General features: G+C 50.5%; 1 protein-coding gene across 2 annotated transcripts in view; it reads left to right on the top strand.

Moving 5' to 3' along the window:
* GPR50 (G protein-coupled receptor 50) overlaps positions 1-19,898 on the top strand; it is a 66,911-nt gene that overhangs the window by 4,187 nt on the left and 42,826 nt on the right. The window contains exon 1 of one of the 2 annotated variants that reach the window (XM_074278109.1): positions 13,764-14,208. The exons of the other annotated variant lie outside the window; for it this stretch is intronic. The gene's annotated coding sequence lies outside the window, so the exon portion shown is untranslated. Of the gene's footprint in view, positions 1-13,763; positions 14,209-19,898 lie in introns of those variants that run through there. 2 annotated transcript variants of the gene reach the window in all.

The raw sequence follows: 19,898 nt of genomic DNA, 5'->3' as shown, positions 1-19,898 counted from the left end.
CTGGGGCTGTTCGATGCTTCCATCAGACATCTCAGGACTGTGCCACCAACTGGACATAAGCAGCAGTAAGGAGATGCTGAAAGAAGTTGCAGGGGGAGAGAAAGAGCCCTGCTACCTGAAGGCGGGCTCCCTGGCCGGGACCCTCGGCTGGGACCCTCGGCCAAGACCTCTCTGGGGCACCTAACGAGCGCCCCCCTTCAGTTTCCTTGGAGAAGGCAGTTAAAGTCCTTGTACCTCAGCTTCTCCATCTGTAAAAGGGGAGGTTTGAACTCCAAGGTCTCTTCCAGCTCTGGCATTTTATGCAAAGAGAAACAAACTTGCAGCCACTGGTAAGGGGAGGCAGGAAAGGCTTGAACCGTGCTTGGCCAGACAAAACAGCAGCCAGAGAAAATCATCTTTTATCTCGGCCTCAGCATCAGCAAAAAGCCATTTAATAGTTTGTCTACTTTGGGTACATGAATGTTCCCCATTCCCGTTGGAGACCAGTGTCCTTCAGAATCTTGCAAGGCAGAGTTCGAAAACGGTGAGATTAGAATAGTTCTTGACCCGAGTTACCCAATAGGAAAACCCCCTACTACTTTCTCTTGACTAGAGGTACAGCAGGTTGAAGGAAAAAAAGTTGAACCAACATAGAAACTCTTTGTAAAAATATTGCTGAGACTTTCCAATGACTGTCCCTTTCCCGCCCCCCAGTAGAATCTCCTTTTTTCCAATCATGTTAAGCAAAACAAATGAACACGGCGACCATTTCTGAGAATATGGCACATTCTGTGCTTATAGTCCACAACCTCTCTGCAAGAAACCTTTTCCCTTCAAGTATGAGAAATGTGTTTTGTAGCTAGTTTTTAAATAGGAAAATAGAGTTTCCCCCTCAAATTCACTGCAAATTTTGTCCTATTTCCCTGTAGCTGGGAGTATTCCATGTTGGCAGATACCCTCTGAATTGATAATTTTTATCAATCTGTTTCCACAGTGGAAAACTCTAATCTGGATATTTCCTAGCCAAGAAACTACTGGGCTGAGATATCCAAATAACTGAGAACCCCCAGATGAGATGATCTGGAACTGACTCTTACTGCAAAACGACTGTTCAATTTTCTCTGAGAGCTTTTATACTTCAGAAACTGGAAATGCTACAAACTAGGGCTTGATTTATTGTTTTGTACATTTTCTAGACCTAAGAAAGTGATGCAGAAAATGTTAATAATGTAGATTAAATTTAAAAGTATATCCCGTATACTTTTTTTTTCCCCTGGAGAGATGGTTGTTAAATATTTACCAGCACACTGTTGATTGAGATTCAGGAGAGTTTGTTCCCCCTCACACATTCCCCCCACGCAATTAGGTACTCTTTGTTTTATTGTTCAGTCATTTTTGGTTTTTTTCCAGTTATGTTCATTATCCCATTTTGGGATTTTCTTGGCAAAGAAACTGGAGGGACTTGCCCTTTCTAGCTCCAGCTCATTTTACAGATGAGGAAACTGAGCCAACAGGATATATGACTTGCCCAGGGTCACATCTCAGTAAGCATCTCAGGCCAGATATGAATTCATGAAGATGAATTTTCCCAACTCTTAGTTTAGTAGTCTATCCACCTAGCTTCCACCCTTTATTTTTCTTCTCTTGTAATCCTGTTGAGGATTCAGCTCTAGATACCAACTTAGAACTTAGGACCTGCAGCCAATCAAAAAGCCTCCCATTCACCACCCAGTTAGCCAACTGGAGCCATTTGTCAGGCATCTCATTTTGAGTCTCTACAGGGTGATTCCCTCAGCCATATTTAGAGTTCTCTTTCTTCTATCCCATGATTCCTCTGCCCTCCGTTATATCGGCTCCTGTGCTACTGTGGAAGGAAAGCTTAGTCTGGAGGTTCCAACTCTGCTTCTTTCACATACTAACTGTGAGACCTTGGGTCAAGTCACTGAACTGCTACTCTGATAAATGAGGAGGGGGCTGGGGTACATGACCTTTGAAAGTCCTTCCAGCTCTCATTCCTCTGCGACCATGAGACTATGAAATTTCACATTCCAGCTTGCTCCCACCTGTCGGGAGAGAAAAGCTAGCTGGCTTCTGACTGCTTTCAAGCACCCATCTCCCATGTCCCTGCTTAAAGAGGATGAGAAGCCGTTGAGGTCATGGTAAAGTGGGACTTTCGAAGCATCTGGCCTTAGGCAGTGAGTGATGTTGGCAGGGTTCAAGGCCTGGGGAGGGCTGCCAGCACCTGTGTTTCATAAATTAGTCAGCTGTCACGCAGCAGGTGGGAATGTGGCACCAGGAGGCAGCCTGCCCCACAGGGCCGCAAAGTGGGGCGAAGCCTCTGGCTCAGGCTAAACACAAATCCCAGGACCTTTCTCTGCGGCCGAGTGTGGGTTACCCCATGCCCTCCTCAGAGTCGGGGTGTGGGAGGGAGGGCTTGGGGGTCCTAGTGTGGTCAGTTTCCCCCCCAGATGGCGGTCGTTCTGTCTCTGCTTGAGGACCTGGAGGGTGGGGCTGAGGCCATCTCCTAAGACGGCCCAGTCTGCTTTGGGACAGCTCCAATTGCTAGCAAGCTTTTCCTTACATGGAGCCCAAATCTGCCCCTCTCTACCTTCCAGCCATTCCTGGGAGTTGGGCCCCCTGGGGCCAGGCAGCAGAATGCTAATCCCTTTTCCATATGACAGCCCTTCAAATACTTGGAGAGGCCTGTAATACCCCCACTCTGGCTCTTCCGTAGGCTAAACATGCATGGGCCCTTCTCCTGATCCTTGTATGGTATGATCTCCACTCCCTTCACAGGTCTGGTCCCCCTTCTCTGGTTGCTCTCAGTTCTCAAGTTCCTTCCTGAAACACAAGGCCCAAACTGGATGGAACAGTCCCTCTTTGCTCTGCCCAGGGCTAGGATCCCTAATGGACCTTTAAGGTGAACTTAAGGGATTTGAGGAATACGCACACACATACACATATGTGTCCTACCCCAATAGGACACAAATATTAAAGTCAGAGAATCAGTGAATTGCTGAGTTTCTAAAACACAGATCTCAGATCTGTCACTCCTCTCCTCAAACCTCTTCAGTGACTCCCTCTTGCCTCTAGGACAAAATACAAACATTTTCCCACCCAGAACTCCCACTTCTATTTCCAGCCTAATTTCATATTCCTTGCCTTCACCTACTCTACATTCCAATTAAGAGGGCCATCTAGCTGTTCCTTAAACCTGCCATTTCATCTTCCACCTCCAGAACGTTGCCCACTTTGTCCTGTGTACCTGTAAGGCACTAACTACCTCTTCATCGCCATTGTGTAGAATCCCTAGACTTCATCAACCCTAGCTAAAAGCCTTCATGAGGTTCCTTGGAACTTCATTCTCCTACTCCAATAGGTTGCAATGTTCTGGAGGGCAGGCATCATTTTGGTTTTCTTTCTAGTGCTTGGTAATGCTCGGCAAAAAGGAGGTGCTCACTAAATGCTTGTGAAGTTGAAAGGACATCGGAACCAATGCAAGGCGATGGTTCTCCCAAAGCCCAACTCGGTGTCCTCAAAAGAGACAGAATCAGGACAGAGGTAGATTTTGCGCTGAGTCAGCCTGGGAATGCTTCCTCACCTCAGAAGATGGCCATTATCCTGGGAAACACCGCAGTGGCTTCCTGTAGAATGGCTTTGCCTTTTGCATAGGGTGCCTTCCCGGGCTTCAGGCTACCAAAAACTGTGTACGAACAAGCCACATGGAGGAGTAAGGCTCTAGATTTTTTTTTTTTACATTTTTAAATTAATTTTATAATTATAACTTTTTATTGACAATACATATGCCTGGGTCATTTTTTACAGCATTATCCCTTGCACTCACTTCTGTTCTGACTTTTCTCTTCCCTCCCTCCATGCCCTCCCCTAGATGGCAGGCATTCCCATCCATGTTAAATGTGTTATAGTATATCCTAGATACAATATATGTGTGCAGAACCGAATTTCTTATTGTACAGGAAGAATTGGATTCAGAAGGTAAAAATAACCTGGGAAGAAAAACAAAACATGCTCACAGTTTACACTCATTTCCCAGTGTTCCTTCTCTGGGTGTAGCTGATTCTGTCCATCTTTGATCAATTGGAACTGAATTCGATCTTCTCTATCAAAGGTATCCACTTCCATCAGAATACCTCTTCATACAGCATTGAAGTGTACAGCGATCTCCTGGTTCTGCTCATTTCACTCAGCATCAGTTGATGTAAGTCTCTCCAGGCCTCTCTGTATTCCTCCTGCTGGTCATTTCTTACAGAGCAATAATATTCCATAACCTTCATATACCATAATTTACCCAACCATTCTCCAATTGATGGACATCCATTCATCTTCCAGCTTCTGGCCACTATGAAAAGGTCTAAAGTGCTAGAATTAAGAAGGATCACAAAGCTTAGGAGTGGGCACGGTTTGAATTTCAAGCTAGTTCTTCTGACCCCCTGGGTTTTATGGAGGATGAAATGAGCCAATACTATGTGTCTGTGGCTTTGCAGAGTGCTAGCCAAATGTAGGCCGGCGTAGCTTCAGTTACATCAGGTTCCTTCCCGTCTTCTGGAAAACGTTGCCCTGCATCAGTCCCATTGCTCCTGGAGACGCCTCGTGCCCCAGAGACTCAGTGGCCTGTTAGCTTTCCTCAGAAGATGGGGAGTCCTCCGTCTCCCTAGTGAGAGGGATGGCTGACTTGGAGACGGCTTCCTTTTGAGCTCATGTTCTGAGGGTCTTTTTTTGTATTAAAGCTTTTTATTTACAAAACATATTTAGGGGTAATTTTTCAGCATTGACAATTGCAAAACCTACTGTTCTAACTTTTTCCCTCCTTCCCCCCAGCCCTCCCCCAGATGACAGGTAGTCCCATGCATGTTAAATATGTTAAATATATGTTAAATCCAATATATGCATGCGTATTTATACAGTTATCTTGCTGCCCAAGAAAAATCGGATCTAGAAAGTAAAAAAAAAAACATGAGAAGGAAAACCAAAATGCAAGCACACAACAACAGAAAGAGTAGAAATGCTGTTATCCTGAGGGTCTTTTCAAAGGCTTCTCTCCCATATCCCCTGCTCTCCACTCATGTGACCAGCATCCTGGCTCCTTCGGGTCCTCAGTAGACCTCTCTGAGATAGCTCGCTCATGGCCCCACTGCACCCCTCCCTCGCCTCTCTCTGCCCCCACTCTGGCAGGTTCCTCTTTTCTTAAAATTGTACAATGCTAGAACTAGAGGGATCTCTTGGTCCAGTGCCCTCACTGTACAAATGAGGAAACTGAGCCCCAGAAGATAGATAAGCTAGAAGGACCAGAAGTTATGCAAGGTGGGACCAGGATAAGGACCCAGGCCCTTTTCAAGCGCTTTTCTCCCCGTGTTGCCTTTGTTTCCCTAGTGCGTCCTGAAAGTGCCGGGCATGTGGTAATATTTCTTGGGGCGCATGAATGATGTTGATTCTTCATGTGGGAAGCAAGTCAGTACCAGAATCTCAAAGCCATATATACAAGTTAGGGGTGGAAAACAGCCTCTCTTTAAATGGCTATGAGTCCCCAAGCTTCCACCTAGAAATCCCCAGCACCCAAATGCCGATCTAGGTACAAGGGACGCCTCCTCACTATGTGCTACTTGTCCTCTGTTGACTTTGGCCAACAGCTGAGTCAGCCTGGAGGCCCCCATTAGCTCGGGGAAGCAGCAGCATCTCTTGCCAATGATTTCTGGTCACTGGCAAAAGAAGCCTTGTTGCAGAATCAGAGCTGGACAATTGGAAGGGGCCTTGGCAGCCTAAGATCCAACCTGTACACGAAGGGAATGCCAGCTCGACCATACTTGACAAGTGCTCAGCCGCCCTAGGTGGTGCTGGGAGTGGGAAACTGGGCAGAAAGCAGACTAATTGTTCTCAATAAGAATCCTATATCAGATGTGCAAAGGGGTAGGGGAAGACTCCACAGGGAGACTGGACTAAGAGGAGAAATGGGAGTCATGGGCTTGGAGCCAGCTTCCCAATTTTCTTAGAAAGAAGAGGGTACAACTTCTGAACAAGTAGGGCTGGGTCCTAAAGAGGACAGGGATGAGTTGGGAAATAGTGAGTACCCTGCTCCTGGAGGGTTTTGAACCCTGATTGGCCGGTCACTTGATGCGGATGGTCCAGGGGCGACTTCCAGTTCCAGTATGGACGGGAGGAAACGGCCTGTCCAACTTGGAGAGTGACCAGTGGAGAGAGCACAATGGCCTCGAAGGCTCCGAGCCCAAGGGAGAGCTTGGAGCTCACAGAGGCCAATGCCTTCATTTACACCCGAGGCCCAAATGGGGAGAGAGATGGCAGGGCCCCTGTGACCCAGGGCCTGAGCTACAAGTCCTGGATTCAAATTCATCTCCTTCTCTGCCCATCAGGCACTCTTGGCACTGGCTGGGAGGGGTGGGGTCCAACAGCAAGACCCTCGCTAGGCTGGGCCGCCTCCTTTGGGGGGTCCCGGGCTCAATCACGAGGAGACGGGGCCGACCCTGCCAGAGCAATAGAGGGACCCAGGAGGGGAGCTGTGCCTCCCGCTCCCCCGACAGGGGAGCCAACTGTCGTCCCTCCTCAAGAGAAATAGCACCTTGGCTGTCACCCTCATCTGTTGCTTATTTCGGGAAGCTCACAGTGATCAGATTACTGCAGGCAGGCCCCTGGCCCCTCAATTTCCCCTCCAATAGAAATTCTTCCGCGGCCACTCGGCTAAAACATCTCTTGCAAAGGTCACCGATGACCTCCTGGGAGCCAACACCGAGGGGCTATTTTCAGCCCTCCTCCTCTCTGCCCTTTTCTGGAGCTCTGCCGTCCCCCTCGGCCCTCTCCCCTCCCCGGCCCGGGGGGACAGGTGCTCTCTTGAGCCTTCTCTCTGCCTCCCCTTCCTGCCCCCCCAGCCTCCTTGCCACGGGAGGCCTCCTCTGCCCCCTCCTGCTGGCCCGGGGCCACATCTCTCTCTCCCTTACAAACGTCCTCGGTTCCCATGGCCTTCTTGGGCATCTCCATGAGAAGGGCCCCAAATCTGTCTGTCTGTCTGTCTGCCCCACTGTGGTGCTCCGATCTCTCCCGGGGTCGTCGGCTTCCCGTCCGTCTCCACCACGAGGTCCCCAAACGTCTCCCATTCCCGACATCCCCCAGCCGGACTCATCCCCTGACCCCGACCAGCTCAGCCCTGTCCCCGCGGGCCCCCCGATCTCCACGGTCACACTGCCTCCTTTCCCTTCCTCCGGCCGGCCGCCGCCTCCTGTCTGCCCACCCTCCACGTTCACCCCGACTCCTGCAACCCCTTCTCTCCCCGTTCCGAGCCACTCTTCCTGCCCTGGCCAGGTTGGGCTTTAGAAAATGTGGCTCTTGTCACTCCTTTCTCCTCCTTCTCAAAAACCTGCAGTTTCCCCAATCGCCTGATGGTTCTCCAGGCTGCCAGGCCCTCCTCACTCAATCCAGCTTCCTCCATGTGCCTGTAGCAGCCTGTGAGGGCCCGGGGCCCATGCCAGATCTTCGGGGCTCCCGTTGCTTCTGAGGGAGAGCACGTGCTCCCCAGAAACGCTGAGGCCTTCGCCTCTCTTTTCCTTTCAGCGACTCTTTGCGCTTTGCGACGCCAGTTGCCCATTTCCCTTGCCAGCCTCGGTTGACGACACGCCCCTTCATGGACTCTAACTTCGGTCACTCGGGCCTCCAAACCGTCCCAGGACCCAACGGTCCATCCCTCGGGGACCCCTTCCTCCAGGGGATGAGAGCCCGCCAAGAACACAGCTTCCTCCCCGTCCCCCTCCCGCGTCTTTGGCTTCCACTGGGGGATGCCCCCTCCCTGGGGCCTCCCAATCTCCCTCCTCTTCCTCAGGGTCCCTCATTTGCTTGTCTGCACAACCCGTCCCCAGGAGCAGCTCAGCTTGGTGAGGGCAGGAACCGCTCAGATCTGGGGCTGGGGGCTCCAGCATGGGGCATCAAGGGCTGGGGGGTTGAACTGATATGGAGAAGGCGCAGACGGCTTCGGGGCACAGAGGGTGGTGATGGGACTAAGAGAAGGGATGCCATTTTGACAGATGCGCACAATCAGAGTCAGCATCCTGGGGGGATTCCCCGAACTGGGACTCCCCAATACCAGGGCACCCTAGCCCTAGGGCTCGGCCAGATTGGACTTGGGAAGGGAGCTTCTCCAGCCCGGCCTTCAGGGAAGGGGCGCCCGACTGGGCTCAGGGTCCTGGGTTCTCTTTCCTGGTCTGTTCCTGGGGCCGACTAACCACGTGGCCCAAGGCAGGACCCTCTCCCGGCCCCACTTTGGGGCCCTTCAGTCCAAGCTAGCTTGCCACCAGGGTGGGGGGCTGAACCCCACAGAAGGGAAGTGCCCTTTCTGAGGTTGCTCAAGGAGGGGGTGGCCAGCGTCAGGAGCGGGGGGCGACTTCTCCCAGAGGGCTCTGGGAGCCGCGGTGCCCCGGGCTGCCTAGTGGGCGGGCCGTGGGGTTCTGGGCCCCTTCTCCATTACAGGCTCTCGGCTCCCAGGCGCTCCCCAGGGCCGGGCCCGTCCAGCTGACAGATCAATCACTGATCAGCTTACAGAGGCCTTCTCTCCATTTCCCCAAGTATCCCAAGCATTGGGAGCAGATGATCCCAGGCTAAAAGGAGCCCCTGACGTGCCCTGCAAGCGAGACCCAGGCTCCAGCAAACCCGAGAGGCCGAGGGGCCCACCCCGGCCTCTGCACGCGGCGGGAGGGGCAACTTTCCATGACGGATCCAGTAACTGCCAACAAAGGCCAGAAACACAGATCAAGTGTCTGATGGCAGAGCACAAGTGTTGAGCCCGGGGCCGGGGTCACCGGGGGAGGGAGGGGGTCTTTGGACCCCGTGGAGCTAGAGGGAATCAGGGCCACTTGGCGAGCCCCGTGGGCCCCGTGCTGGGTCTGGGGGGCACACAAAGAAAGGCACCGAACCCCTAGTCCTGTCCTCATGGGGCTCCCGGTGTAAGGGAAGGCCTGGCCTTCACCCACAGAGAGGAGGAAGGCCCTCCCCCAAGAGACATGGGGCATGCCTTCTTGCTGAAGGTGGGGAGAAAGTGGGGGGCCCCCAGGAGGCAGAGAGGGGGTGGGAGGGCCCTCCAGGCAAATACTCAGAGTCAGGAGATGGAGCATCTTGGGAAGGAGCAGCCAGGAGGCCATTGTCCCTACCTGGGACCCGGCCCAGAGAGCAGAAGGTGGAAGGAGAGTGGGGGTGGCAGAGCTCGGGTTCTCAAGGGCTCACCCCCCCACCCCAGGTGGGGGCCACAGAGATAACCGGGAGCCCCGGACGTCAGTGGCTGAGGGGGCGAGGTTCACAGTCCCTGAGAGCTGAGGGAGGGGTGCACTGGAGGGAGGGGAGACTCAGGCACAAAGACCCAGCGGCTCCTACTTCTCGGGATGGTCGCGAGCAGCAAGCGGGGTAGGGCGCTGGGCCCCGCGCCTGGCACAGAGCAGACGCTCACCAAGGGCCCCTTCCTTTCCCTTTCCTTCCCCTTCCCCTCATGAGCCATGTGACTACTGGCTGTTGGATGAATGAAGGAATGAGTGAAGGAAGGAGTGAATGATCTAGGGACCAGGCGGGAAGACTCCCCCGCGGGTGCCCGGTGCCTCGCGCCAGAGGGTCAGGGAGATTTCAGAGAGGCTCCAGGCTGGCCTCTGGGCTGCCGCGGGAGGGGCGGGCACCTCCCTTGCAGGCAGTGACTGTGTCTCCTGCCCAGGGGGGCTCCCTGGAGAGCGAGCCCGTGGCAGAACACCTGCCCGGGCGGGAGCGTCAGGGCTGGGTCGTGGCGGCTGCCGGGCTGCCAGGCCGGGCCGAGGCTAGAAAGCGCCCCAGTCAGAGGGCCCTGGGCGTGTGTTTAGTGGGACGGGCCCGGTGCCCGGGAGGCAGGAAGCAGACGTGAGCAGGATACGCAAGCACCAGTGTGAGCCCAGTGGGCAAGTGCCCCGTGCCCAGGAATCCCGTGGCAAGAGAAGAGGGGCGAGCTGGGCAGCGTGGGTAGAGGAAGCGGGCCAAGGCTGGCACGAGGAGAGCCCGGCCACACAGGAAGGAACAGACGGGCAACGGAGCCAGAGTGAGTGGCCACTTCCAGCCCTGTCAGCAGGAGGGGCCTGGTGGGCGGCAAGGGAGGGCACAGAAAGCAGGCTGAGGGCAGGGCGCCGCCACTCAAACCAAGCACAGGTGGGGGGGGGGGCTGGTAGCAAGTGCATCCCACGTGGGCAAGTATGGAGGGCTCAGGGGTGGCGCAGCCGGGGGACTCCCAGCAGACGGGCGGCTGCTGCTCCCTGAGCCTGCTCTTTGACCCCTGCTGGGGCGAGGGCTGGCAGCTGTGAATGAGGGGCTTAGTGCTCAGCCCTCCAAGGCGGGTGGGAGCAGCTGCTGGGGCGCAGTCTCGTCTGGCTAGGGGGAGAGCGGGAAACCCAAACCAAAGCCCATGCCCAATAAAACGGCAACCTCCCCATGAACCCCAGCCAGTACCCGGCTTTCCTGTTGTGAAGACAGGCTTGGGGGGAGCTTGAGAATGGAGCTGTGGTGGATGCTCCCCCCGGGCCAGGAGAAGAGGGACCGGGTGGTCCGCTCCTGGGGCCGGGCGGGCCGCCATCAGCTCCTGCAGTGAAGTCGGAGCCCCCACAGGAGGCACTGTCCTGGGCAGAGCCATGCGCCTCAGGGATGGGACTCTGGCTTAGCCTGCCCGGCAGCTGCCAGCGTGGCCACTGGGCCCCCATCCTCACCAGTCAAGGGGCATGGCAGGAACGATCAGTTGAGGGTCAGGGGACCTGGCTTTCGGGCCTGGCTTTGCCCCTTCATCCCCGGTGCCCTGACGCTCTCTTGTGGGCCCGGCTGCCCCCAACCATTCCCCTCCTCTTACCCCTGAGTCCCTGCCGCCTACTGACCAGGGGCATGCCTTCACCCCCACATCCCTCCTCCAGACACGATGGGCTCCCTTTTCCTTTCTGGCTCTGCCCCAACCGTCTCCGTGGTCCTCTGCCTCTGCTCCATGGGCAGCCTCCCTTTGCCAGGAAGGAGAGAGAAGCCCCGCGGGCCAGCCCTGGATTTCGGCTCCCTCGGGCGTGTGTCTCACCCAAGTCCAGGAACCTAAGCTTTGGGTTTGGATCCCAGACCCTCCCTGGTGGGGGCCACGGGGAAGGAGCAGGTGGACTCCCCGGCGGGCCCGAGGCCGGCACGGCAGTGGCGGGGAGCCGTCCACAGCCGCCCTTCTTTCAGAAGCTCCAGCCGGCCTGGGGAGCTCGGGCACCCTGCTGAGGAGACCCAACCGAACCTCCCCTCTGCATGAGCTCTGACCCACTGGCAGGAGCCCCTCACTGCCCAGTCCCTCAGGACGGGCCCTCCTGAAGCTCTCGCTGGGTTATGAGCCCAGAGACCGCGCTGGGGCCCAAATGATGGACGTCGAGTCAGGTTCCCCCTGGGGAGAGCATTATCACAGGGGCCTGTGGTTCTGGCTCATGAGCCTGAAACCCGATTTACTGGCCAAATGACCACAGGGGCCGCATGAAATAAAAGGGAAATGACTTCCACTGTAAAGCAGGAAGCTCTCTAAGGCCCTGGAAGATGAGTGGGACCAGGAAGTACAATGACTGTCCCCCATCATTTATTCAAGAGCCCCCTCCCCTCAGCCTGCTGGGTAGAGCTCAGTGGGGAAGACTGATGAGAAGGGCAAAGGTCCGGGATCGGAGGGCTTGGAGGAGTTACAGGCGGCTTCGTGGGCAGAAGGACCCAGAGAGACACCATTCCTGATCCCTCCAAGCATGCATGGGGTGTCCCCAGTCTCAGTGCCAGTTAAGCTTTCCTGCCCCGTGTAATAGGAAGCATGTCCGGAGAGTGGCTGTGTGGTGGCGGACGGGGCCGGGGTTTTGTCCATCACTTAGGAGAAATAGCAAGAGACAAGGCCCCCCTCAAAACATTCACACACACACACACACACACACACACACACACACACACACACACACTCACACACACACACTCACATACACAGTCACACACACACACACACTCACATACACACACACACTCACATACACAGTCACACACACACACACTCACATACACAGTCTCACACACACACACACACACTCACACACACACTCACACACAGTCACATACACACAGTCACATACACTCACACACATACACACACACAAGCCAGAGGGACCTGGGGACCAAGGAGGGCCCTGGAAGAGGAGCTGGGTGGGAAGGCAGGCAGGGGGAGACTGCCCGGGGCATGGATCGGTGTCATGGGAGGGGTCGGACAGGCTTTTGGTACAGAACAAGGCTGCCAGCAAAGCGCCCCCACCTAGGTGGGCCCCGGTGCCAGCAGCCCGGAGGGCCAGCCCGGGAGCCACGGCTGAAAACGCAGGCCCTCGGCAGGGCGGGAGCGGGCAGCTGCTCTCCTCACGCCGCTTTGGAGGAGACGGGTTCCTCGGTGCCATCCTGCCAGGGAGCGGAGCTTGGGAAATTACTTCAAAGCTTTTCTCATTTGAGCAGCTTAATTACTTCATTAAAGTAAAGCGAGCATGAGGCGAGGAGCTTTTTATTGAGGAAATAAACATGCTTGGATGGCCCAGGCAGGGAAGGGAGATTGTAGACCCCGGGAGGAGCCAGCAGGGCTTCCAGTCCTGGCTTGATGGGGATCCTCCATCTACCCAGCCAAGAGCCGCCCAGGTCTGGAGGGGAGCCACCAACGGGACGCTCTGGGGCGGGGGAGTCCGAGAGCTCCTCCCTGGAGGTGGCCAAAAAGGGGGCCATGAGAGGGCGGGGCAGCTAGAGAGTCCTCTCCTCAGGCGCTCCTCGGCCAGCCTGTCGGCCATGCCCCCCCCCTCCCAAGGGAGCAGAATGCCATCCCGGCAGTCGCCATCCCTGCCTCGGGTGGGATGGTTCAGAGGGCCAAAGCATCATCTGATAGATGGGCCAGGGAGGCCTGTGGGTCACTGCAGCAACATGGAGATGAGGTGGGGGAGCCCCAAGAGGTCACGTAGCCCCCCCTTCCTCCTGGCGGCTCCCCCAGTACTGCTCACTGAGCTGTCTGGTCTGCTTCCAGCCTTTTCTCCCGCTCATTCGTTATTCCACAGCCAAATAGACTTTGTAAGGAAAGGCTCGCTGCTGCAGGACGCCTTTGGCTCCCTTTCCATTCCACAACCTCTCACTGAGGGTCGGGGGCAGGAGGGAGTGGAAAGTCTCAGAGGAATGGGAAAGACTTCCCCTCTTCCTCATTTCTAGTCTATCCCGTTCAGTCCTTCAGAAGGTGAGGAGGAAGAGGAAGGAAGAAAAGAAGCATTTATTAAGTGCCTCCTCTGAACCCTCTGAGGAAATCTGGAGATGCATTCTCAAAATAATGTTTTTAAATGCTTAAAATCAAATACATTTGATTACAAAGGAAGCTAATTACATTGAAAATAATTATCTTCTATATACATGTGTGCCTATCTCAGCATCTATGTATCTCTCTATGTATCATCCATCTACTGGTTTGTGCTACTGGGAATCCCGAGCACGGACAACTTCCTATGAAGGGAACGTAGTGAAGTCATGCTCTCAGGAGGCTTCTGCTTCCAGCCTGGTGCAATAACAGCCACAGGGCCTTGCCTGTCCCTGCCCTGAAAAGCTAAGACTGCTGAATCTCACTTGATGTTTTAGTTGGGGTGTCCAGCTTGGCAAAGGCAGGCAGTGCCTTGCCCTTGATGGCCACCCAGTCTGCCTCTATTACTCTTTTTATTCTCTTTACTTTATTTATATCTATTTACCCTAGAGATTTCCTAGAGTATTGGGCTGCAGGTAGGCATTTGGAAAAATTGGAGCTATGGCCCTCATCCCCTGTTGACCCTGCTCATCTCCATCTTGGGTAATCCCAGCTTCCTCCAAGGCTCATCTCATGTTCCACCTCTTGAAGTCCTTCCTGCTCCCTGCCTCTCTCCACTCTCCCAGCTGCCCCTGCAGCTTCCCTCAGATCACTTTCTACTTGAGGGCAGCTTGGAAGACCTGATTTGAAGCTTCAACTCTGACTCATCTTGACTGTTACTCTGGCCAAAAGGTTCACTTTTCCCTTCCTTAAGACGAGAAGTTGCCAACTTATCAAAGTGAGAGGGAGTTCATTCACTTCCTAGTTTCCTCTGCCAGAGAGATCTGAGGTCCAATTTCTGTTCCTCTATTTTCTACTCATCCGTGTACGAGTTCCTCCGAATCCCCCTTCCCCACCTCCCCAGTGCAAGCTTTTTCAAGGTAAGAACTGTTTTGCTTTTATTTGTATCCCAGGTGCCTAGACCTGGGTAAGCAGAGCCTTTGCCTAGGCTGGAAGGGAAGATCCTTTCTTTTTTTTAAGGTAGGCACAGGATAAAATGTATTTATAAATAACATCAGTGTTAATGATTCCATGCTTAGGAAGCTTAGTGATATAAATAACATTTAAGATAGAAAAATGTGCATATCTACTGGCTAGAAATATATGCATTCAGTAGTAACTTCTGAGAAGTATATATACTTTGAGGAGTCTGATAATTTTATAAAAGTAGTCTATTAAAGTACAAAAAGGTGGATATTTGGAGTAGAAGGAACATCCACACAAATGAAAAAATGAAATCCATTTAACATTTGAGGTAACCCTCAAAAGGGACCCCCTTCTTCACAGGCACAAAGCAATTATTAAAATTGGGGTGGGAGGAACCTGGTTCACTGCCTAGAGAGTAGGTCTCCTGGCACAGTGAGGTAGGTGCCATAATTCCCATTTTACAGGTAAGAAAACTGAGGATGAGAAAAGTGAAATGAAATGAAATGTGCTTCTTGCCCAGGAGCACAGCTAGTAAGTGTGGGGGGCAACATTTGAACTCGGGTCTTTTTGACTATAAGTTGGCCGCTCTATCTACTGTGCCATCTGGTCTGAATGTCTCAAGCCCTACCTTTGAAATTTCAGAAATATTGCATTTGGAAGCACTCTTTTTTTCCCCTGTTGCTTGAATTGGGGGGAACTAGAAATGGATGGAATCCATCTGCAAGGAGGCATACTTCAGTTCAGTGTCTGAAGCTTTGGAGAAGCTGCTTGGGTTTAGAAGAGGCGGCCCCTGCCACTGGCTAGCTGTGTGATCTTGGGCAAGTCACTTAAATTCTTGGTGCCTCAAGCCAGGGTTCTCTACATTTATTTTGATAATACTCTCCTATCAGTAAAAAATATAGTTTATTCATAAATGATGTGAATGTGCTACTATTCTAATATAATATGTTATAAAACCTATACAAAAACATTAAAAGAAGATAAAAATGAAATAAACAATTTTATGCTATTTTGTTGTGATTTATTAATGGCACAAACCTCTTTGCTCTCACTAAAATATTAATTTTTGTGAGAACAGTATGATTAAATATGCTTTATTATTTTTTAAAAACTGCAAAGGTCCTGGCTGCTAGGGCAGACTTCTAAATGATAAATAGATTAGTAATTAATCATTCAGATGATTTCATTTATATAATTCACTAGCATCTGAATTTTTTAACTACTTTACTGAAAGAAATAAAAACAACAATCAATGGTAGATCATAAGTCAGTGAACATTGTTATATTCATCAGAGTAATGACTTTTAGGATAGGGACCAAAGGGGTGAGTTCATTAGTTTAGGAGGAAATTCCCCCCTACTAAGGCTGGCTTTCATCTTTTCTGCAGTTTATAGACCTAGGAAATTACCTAGAGCATTGAGAGATTTTTGAATTGCCCAGGGGTCACACAGCATGTATGGAGCAGAGTCAGGACATCAAACCCATGTTTCCTGGCTTCAGGACCAGCTCTTTCTTTACAATGGGACACACATGCGCACGCGCGCGCACACACACACACACACACACACACACACACACACACTGCCTCTCAGAATTTCTGCTGCTTTTTTACCTCTATTTTCCTGGTAGTTGTTTCATTCCATATTTTATTTGAAATTGTATATTGCTGCGATTTCATTTTGTTTGCATTATTAGTCTTCTACAATTCTATTCCAGCCAGCTAGCATCAGGGGTGTTTCTCCAAACTTTTTCTACTGGCTTTTTTGTTTCTGTGTGTCTCAGGTTATCAAAAGTCTTCTTTCCTCTCAAGGTTCAGTGGAGACCCTGCTAGTTCTAAGTTTTCTCCTACCTAAATTCTTCTCAAGCTCTTTCTACTTGTCATGACTTACTCTTCATTATTATTATTATTTGCACACACCCCTGTGACTTGCCCAGGGTCACACAGCTAGGAAGTGTTAAGTGTCTGAGAGCAGATTTGAACTCGGGTCCTCCTGAATTCCAGGCTGGTGCTCTATCCGCCGATGACAGGCAATCCCATACATTTTACATGTGTTACAATATAGTCTAGGTACAATACATGTGTGTGAATATCATTTTCTTGTTGCACAATAAGCATTAGATTCCGAAGGTACATGCAACCTGGGCAGACAGATATTAGTGCTAACAATTTACATTCACTTCCCAGTGTTCCTTCTCTGGGTGTAGTTAGAAAAGCTCTCTTAAAGGAGATGGTAACTCAGCTGAGATTTAAAGGGTAGTAAGGATTGAAGAGGTAGAGGAAGGAGAGAGAGAATTTTAGGCATGGGATATACAGTGTGGGCTAAGCTACAGAGAAAGGAAATGTGATGCCATATATTATACTGCATTTTAAGAATCTAATCTTTATTTTTTCCTCAATGGTATTTTATTTTTCCAAATACACATAAAGGTAGCTTTCAACATTCCTTTTTGTAAGACTTTTTTCCTTCCAAATTTTTTCCTTCTTTCTCCCCTCCCCAAGACAGCAAGCAATCTGCTATAGCTTATACACGTACCAATACCTTTAAACAGAATATTAATCCTTAAATATTGACATTGGGAGTACACAGTCTTATGTTCTAAGCAGTTAACTGCTTTTGAAATCCTGGGTTTGTTCTAGCATTTTTAATGTGTCCCTCATTGGCTGTTTAAAAATTCTGGGTGCTTTCTTAAAAATTCACAAAATAAACCACAATTTTTTTTTCAAATTCGTCAAAGGCTATTTTGTAGAAATAAATCTTGCTATAGACAATAAACTTAAAGATTTTCCGTCTAACAAAGGGAAAGACTGACACATGGTTACCATCAAAGTGCACATATTATTGGATAGGATGGCGTCTTCTGTTATGGAGAGTTTCTGTGTAGATCTAAATATTTTAATTGTTAAACTCTCATGCAGTGTAAACCTCCCACCCCACCGCCAAAGTCTATCACAGGATTTAGTATGAAAATATTATTATGAATTTGTATCTACAATGAGGTGATAAGTTCCACTTGATTTCATTTTCTTAAATTAAAATTTTGATATGTTTTGTATATGTAACACAAAGTGGTTATTATTTTAATTTCAAAAAAGATAGCTACTGTCTCTTAGGTTTCACAAAACAGCGTAAAGATAATATCGACATTTCATTCCCTGTTTTTTTTTTTTTTGCACTGCCAATACAACAAATGTTTTTAAATGGCAATTTAAGTTTTAGTGTAAAACACAACAATAATTATCTCTAAAATGATCTATTCCATGAAAATACATATCATTATTAGCACCCTACTAGGAAGGGACTTTTTTTTCCAGGGAAATGTGTCTAATTAGAGTTCTGATCTATGATAATGTTTTTATTCACATAGATACAGGCTGTTGCAAAAAGAGTGCTATTTTCTAGTTATCTTGGAATGTGCATTATTGGGAAAACTTCTGGGCGTCACCTGGAGAATGATGGTGAAAATGCTTTCTGAAAATGAAACTTTGGATTTTTGTGGTGTAGTGGGTATAGGAGTGGGGGAACTGTCATGGAGGAATATGAGAAGAATAATGCATTGTTTCTAATGATCAAGAGGATGAATGGGGGGATTCACACTATCAAAAGTGGGCATGGAATTGGGACTCAAGTGGCGTACTCATGTGGACTAGAATTTAGACAGTCTAAATCAAAAAAGATGAATGTCGTGAGCTAGTTATTCTAAATCTTTAGCAGTAAATCACTATAGCTCCCATGGGTTCACGAATCTCGTAATAGATTTTTCAATCAAACTGGTTATTATATGCACAAGGGCTTGGAGGGAAAAAAAAAGTTGTCTGAGGTCCCACCCACCCTAGAGGATGTCCTTTAGGGTCTAGTTCCTAAGAGTAGATACTTGTTTAATTCAGTGAGTATAAGGCAGCTTCCTCTTCACCACTTTCCTCTTTTCCCCCAACCCAAGTTGAACCTAGTGAGACAGGAAACTCCCATCAAATCAGCAAGAATTTATTAAGTACCTGTTATGCGGCAGGCACTTCTGGATAGACAAAGGTAAAAGGAGATCCAGAATCTTGTCCTTAAGGGGCTCCCAGTCCAATGGGGGAGAGTCTGATAGGTAAATGACAACATAAGACAAACTGAAGGGAGATTTTGTTGGAGATAATCAGTGGAGAGAAGGCACTGGCATCAAGGGCCATCATGAAAGGCTGATATATTCTTTATTAGAGCGTTACATTTACTGATATCCCAACTTCCCATCCAGTCCTGTATCCCCTGGTGCTCTGGAGTTGAGACCAGGAACAGCCTCTCCAAAGTGTAAGAGAAAGCTTGGATGGGGCTGCCTCCCAAGAAAAGGAGGCACAGGAAAGGGAAGAGGTACTGGGAACTTATCTCATTTTTCACCTCCAAGCAAAGCCGGGGAGGCGGGGGTTGCTACTCCTCGGAAGGTTTTTTGTTTTTCCTTTTGACAGCTTTCTTCATGGGATCAGGGATCTGGAATCAAAAGGGAAGTCAATGGTCACCAGCCCACTCATGTCAGAGAGGAGGAAACTGAGGCCCTGGGAAGTTGTCTTCCCCTCTCCCCTACTCCTAGCACTTGTGTGAGCTTTTCCTCTCTATTTGCTTTATTCTTTGTGATTTCCCGTCAAGAGTCCATGGTCAGTTTTCCACGGTTGATCATATGCTTGCTTGGGACCAGCAGAAGCTGAGCCTCTGCTTCTCCTTTTGCAATGGGATCTTGGGGAGTGGGGGTGGGGAACAACAGGTGGTGGCAGTCAGTCAGGAGACACAAGTCAGCCAAAGTCGGACTCTTTGGGGGAGAGGAGAAGGGGGAATGCCAGAGGCTTTCCGAGGGCCTGGCTAAACCAGTGGTATTCAGGATTAGCTGTGTACTAGGATTAGATGGCAAGCTCATCTCTCCCCGGAGGCCAGGGGCCTACAACGGGGTCACTGATATTTCCAGGCACATGAGGCTGCCAACTCAGAACTGGAAAGTGTATCGGGGGATTTCCATGGGTAGGGCCAGGCCCCTGCATCCGATGGAAGACTCTAGGAGCCCAAGTAGAGGTTAGAGAGAACCAAAAAAGTGGGAGCTTGCCAAGAGGGACTACTCTGAGATGCCCACCATGGCGTCGCTACCTCAAAAAATAAAATTCTTTTTTTTTTTTTCCCCCTGAGGCTGGGGTTAAGTGACTTGCCCACGGTCACACAGCTAGGAAGTGTTAAGTGTCTGAGATCACATTTGAACTCGGGTCCTCCTGAATTCAGGGCTGGTGCTCTATCCACTGGGCCACCTAGCTGCCCCTAAAAAATAAAATTCTAACAAGTAATCAGCTTGAGTAAGATGAGGGAAGACCAACTGTCCGCCCAAATTCATTAATGTTTCCTTCTCTCCTTGACGTCAGTTATCCCACTAGAGGCGCTGTCCTCATCCATTTTGGTCTATAACCACCTCCCCTAAAGTCTTGTTCAGATTTTGAAAGCTGCAAAATATAGCGAGTGCTAATTATTTTGTCTGGTTCTTGCTTATGCTCGAGGAAATCTGTGTCGGCAGCACTCACACTGCCACCATGGGGAGTGAAGAAATTGCTCTTAAATATGATGAATTAAGCAGAGTGGATGACAAGTGTCAGCACAGGTGTGACATATATTAACGACATCATCCTGTT

This window comes from Sminthopsis crassicaudata, chromosome X, assembly GCF_048593235.1.
Source record: "Sminthopsis crassicaudata isolate SCR6 chromosome X, ASM4859323v1, whole genome shotgun sequence".
In the NCBI taxonomy this organism is placed as follows: Eukaryota; Metazoa; Chordata; class Mammalia; order Dasyuromorphia; family Dasyuridae; genus Sminthopsis; species Sminthopsis crassicaudata.
This window is presented reverse-complemented; position numbering and strand designations above follow the sequence as displayed.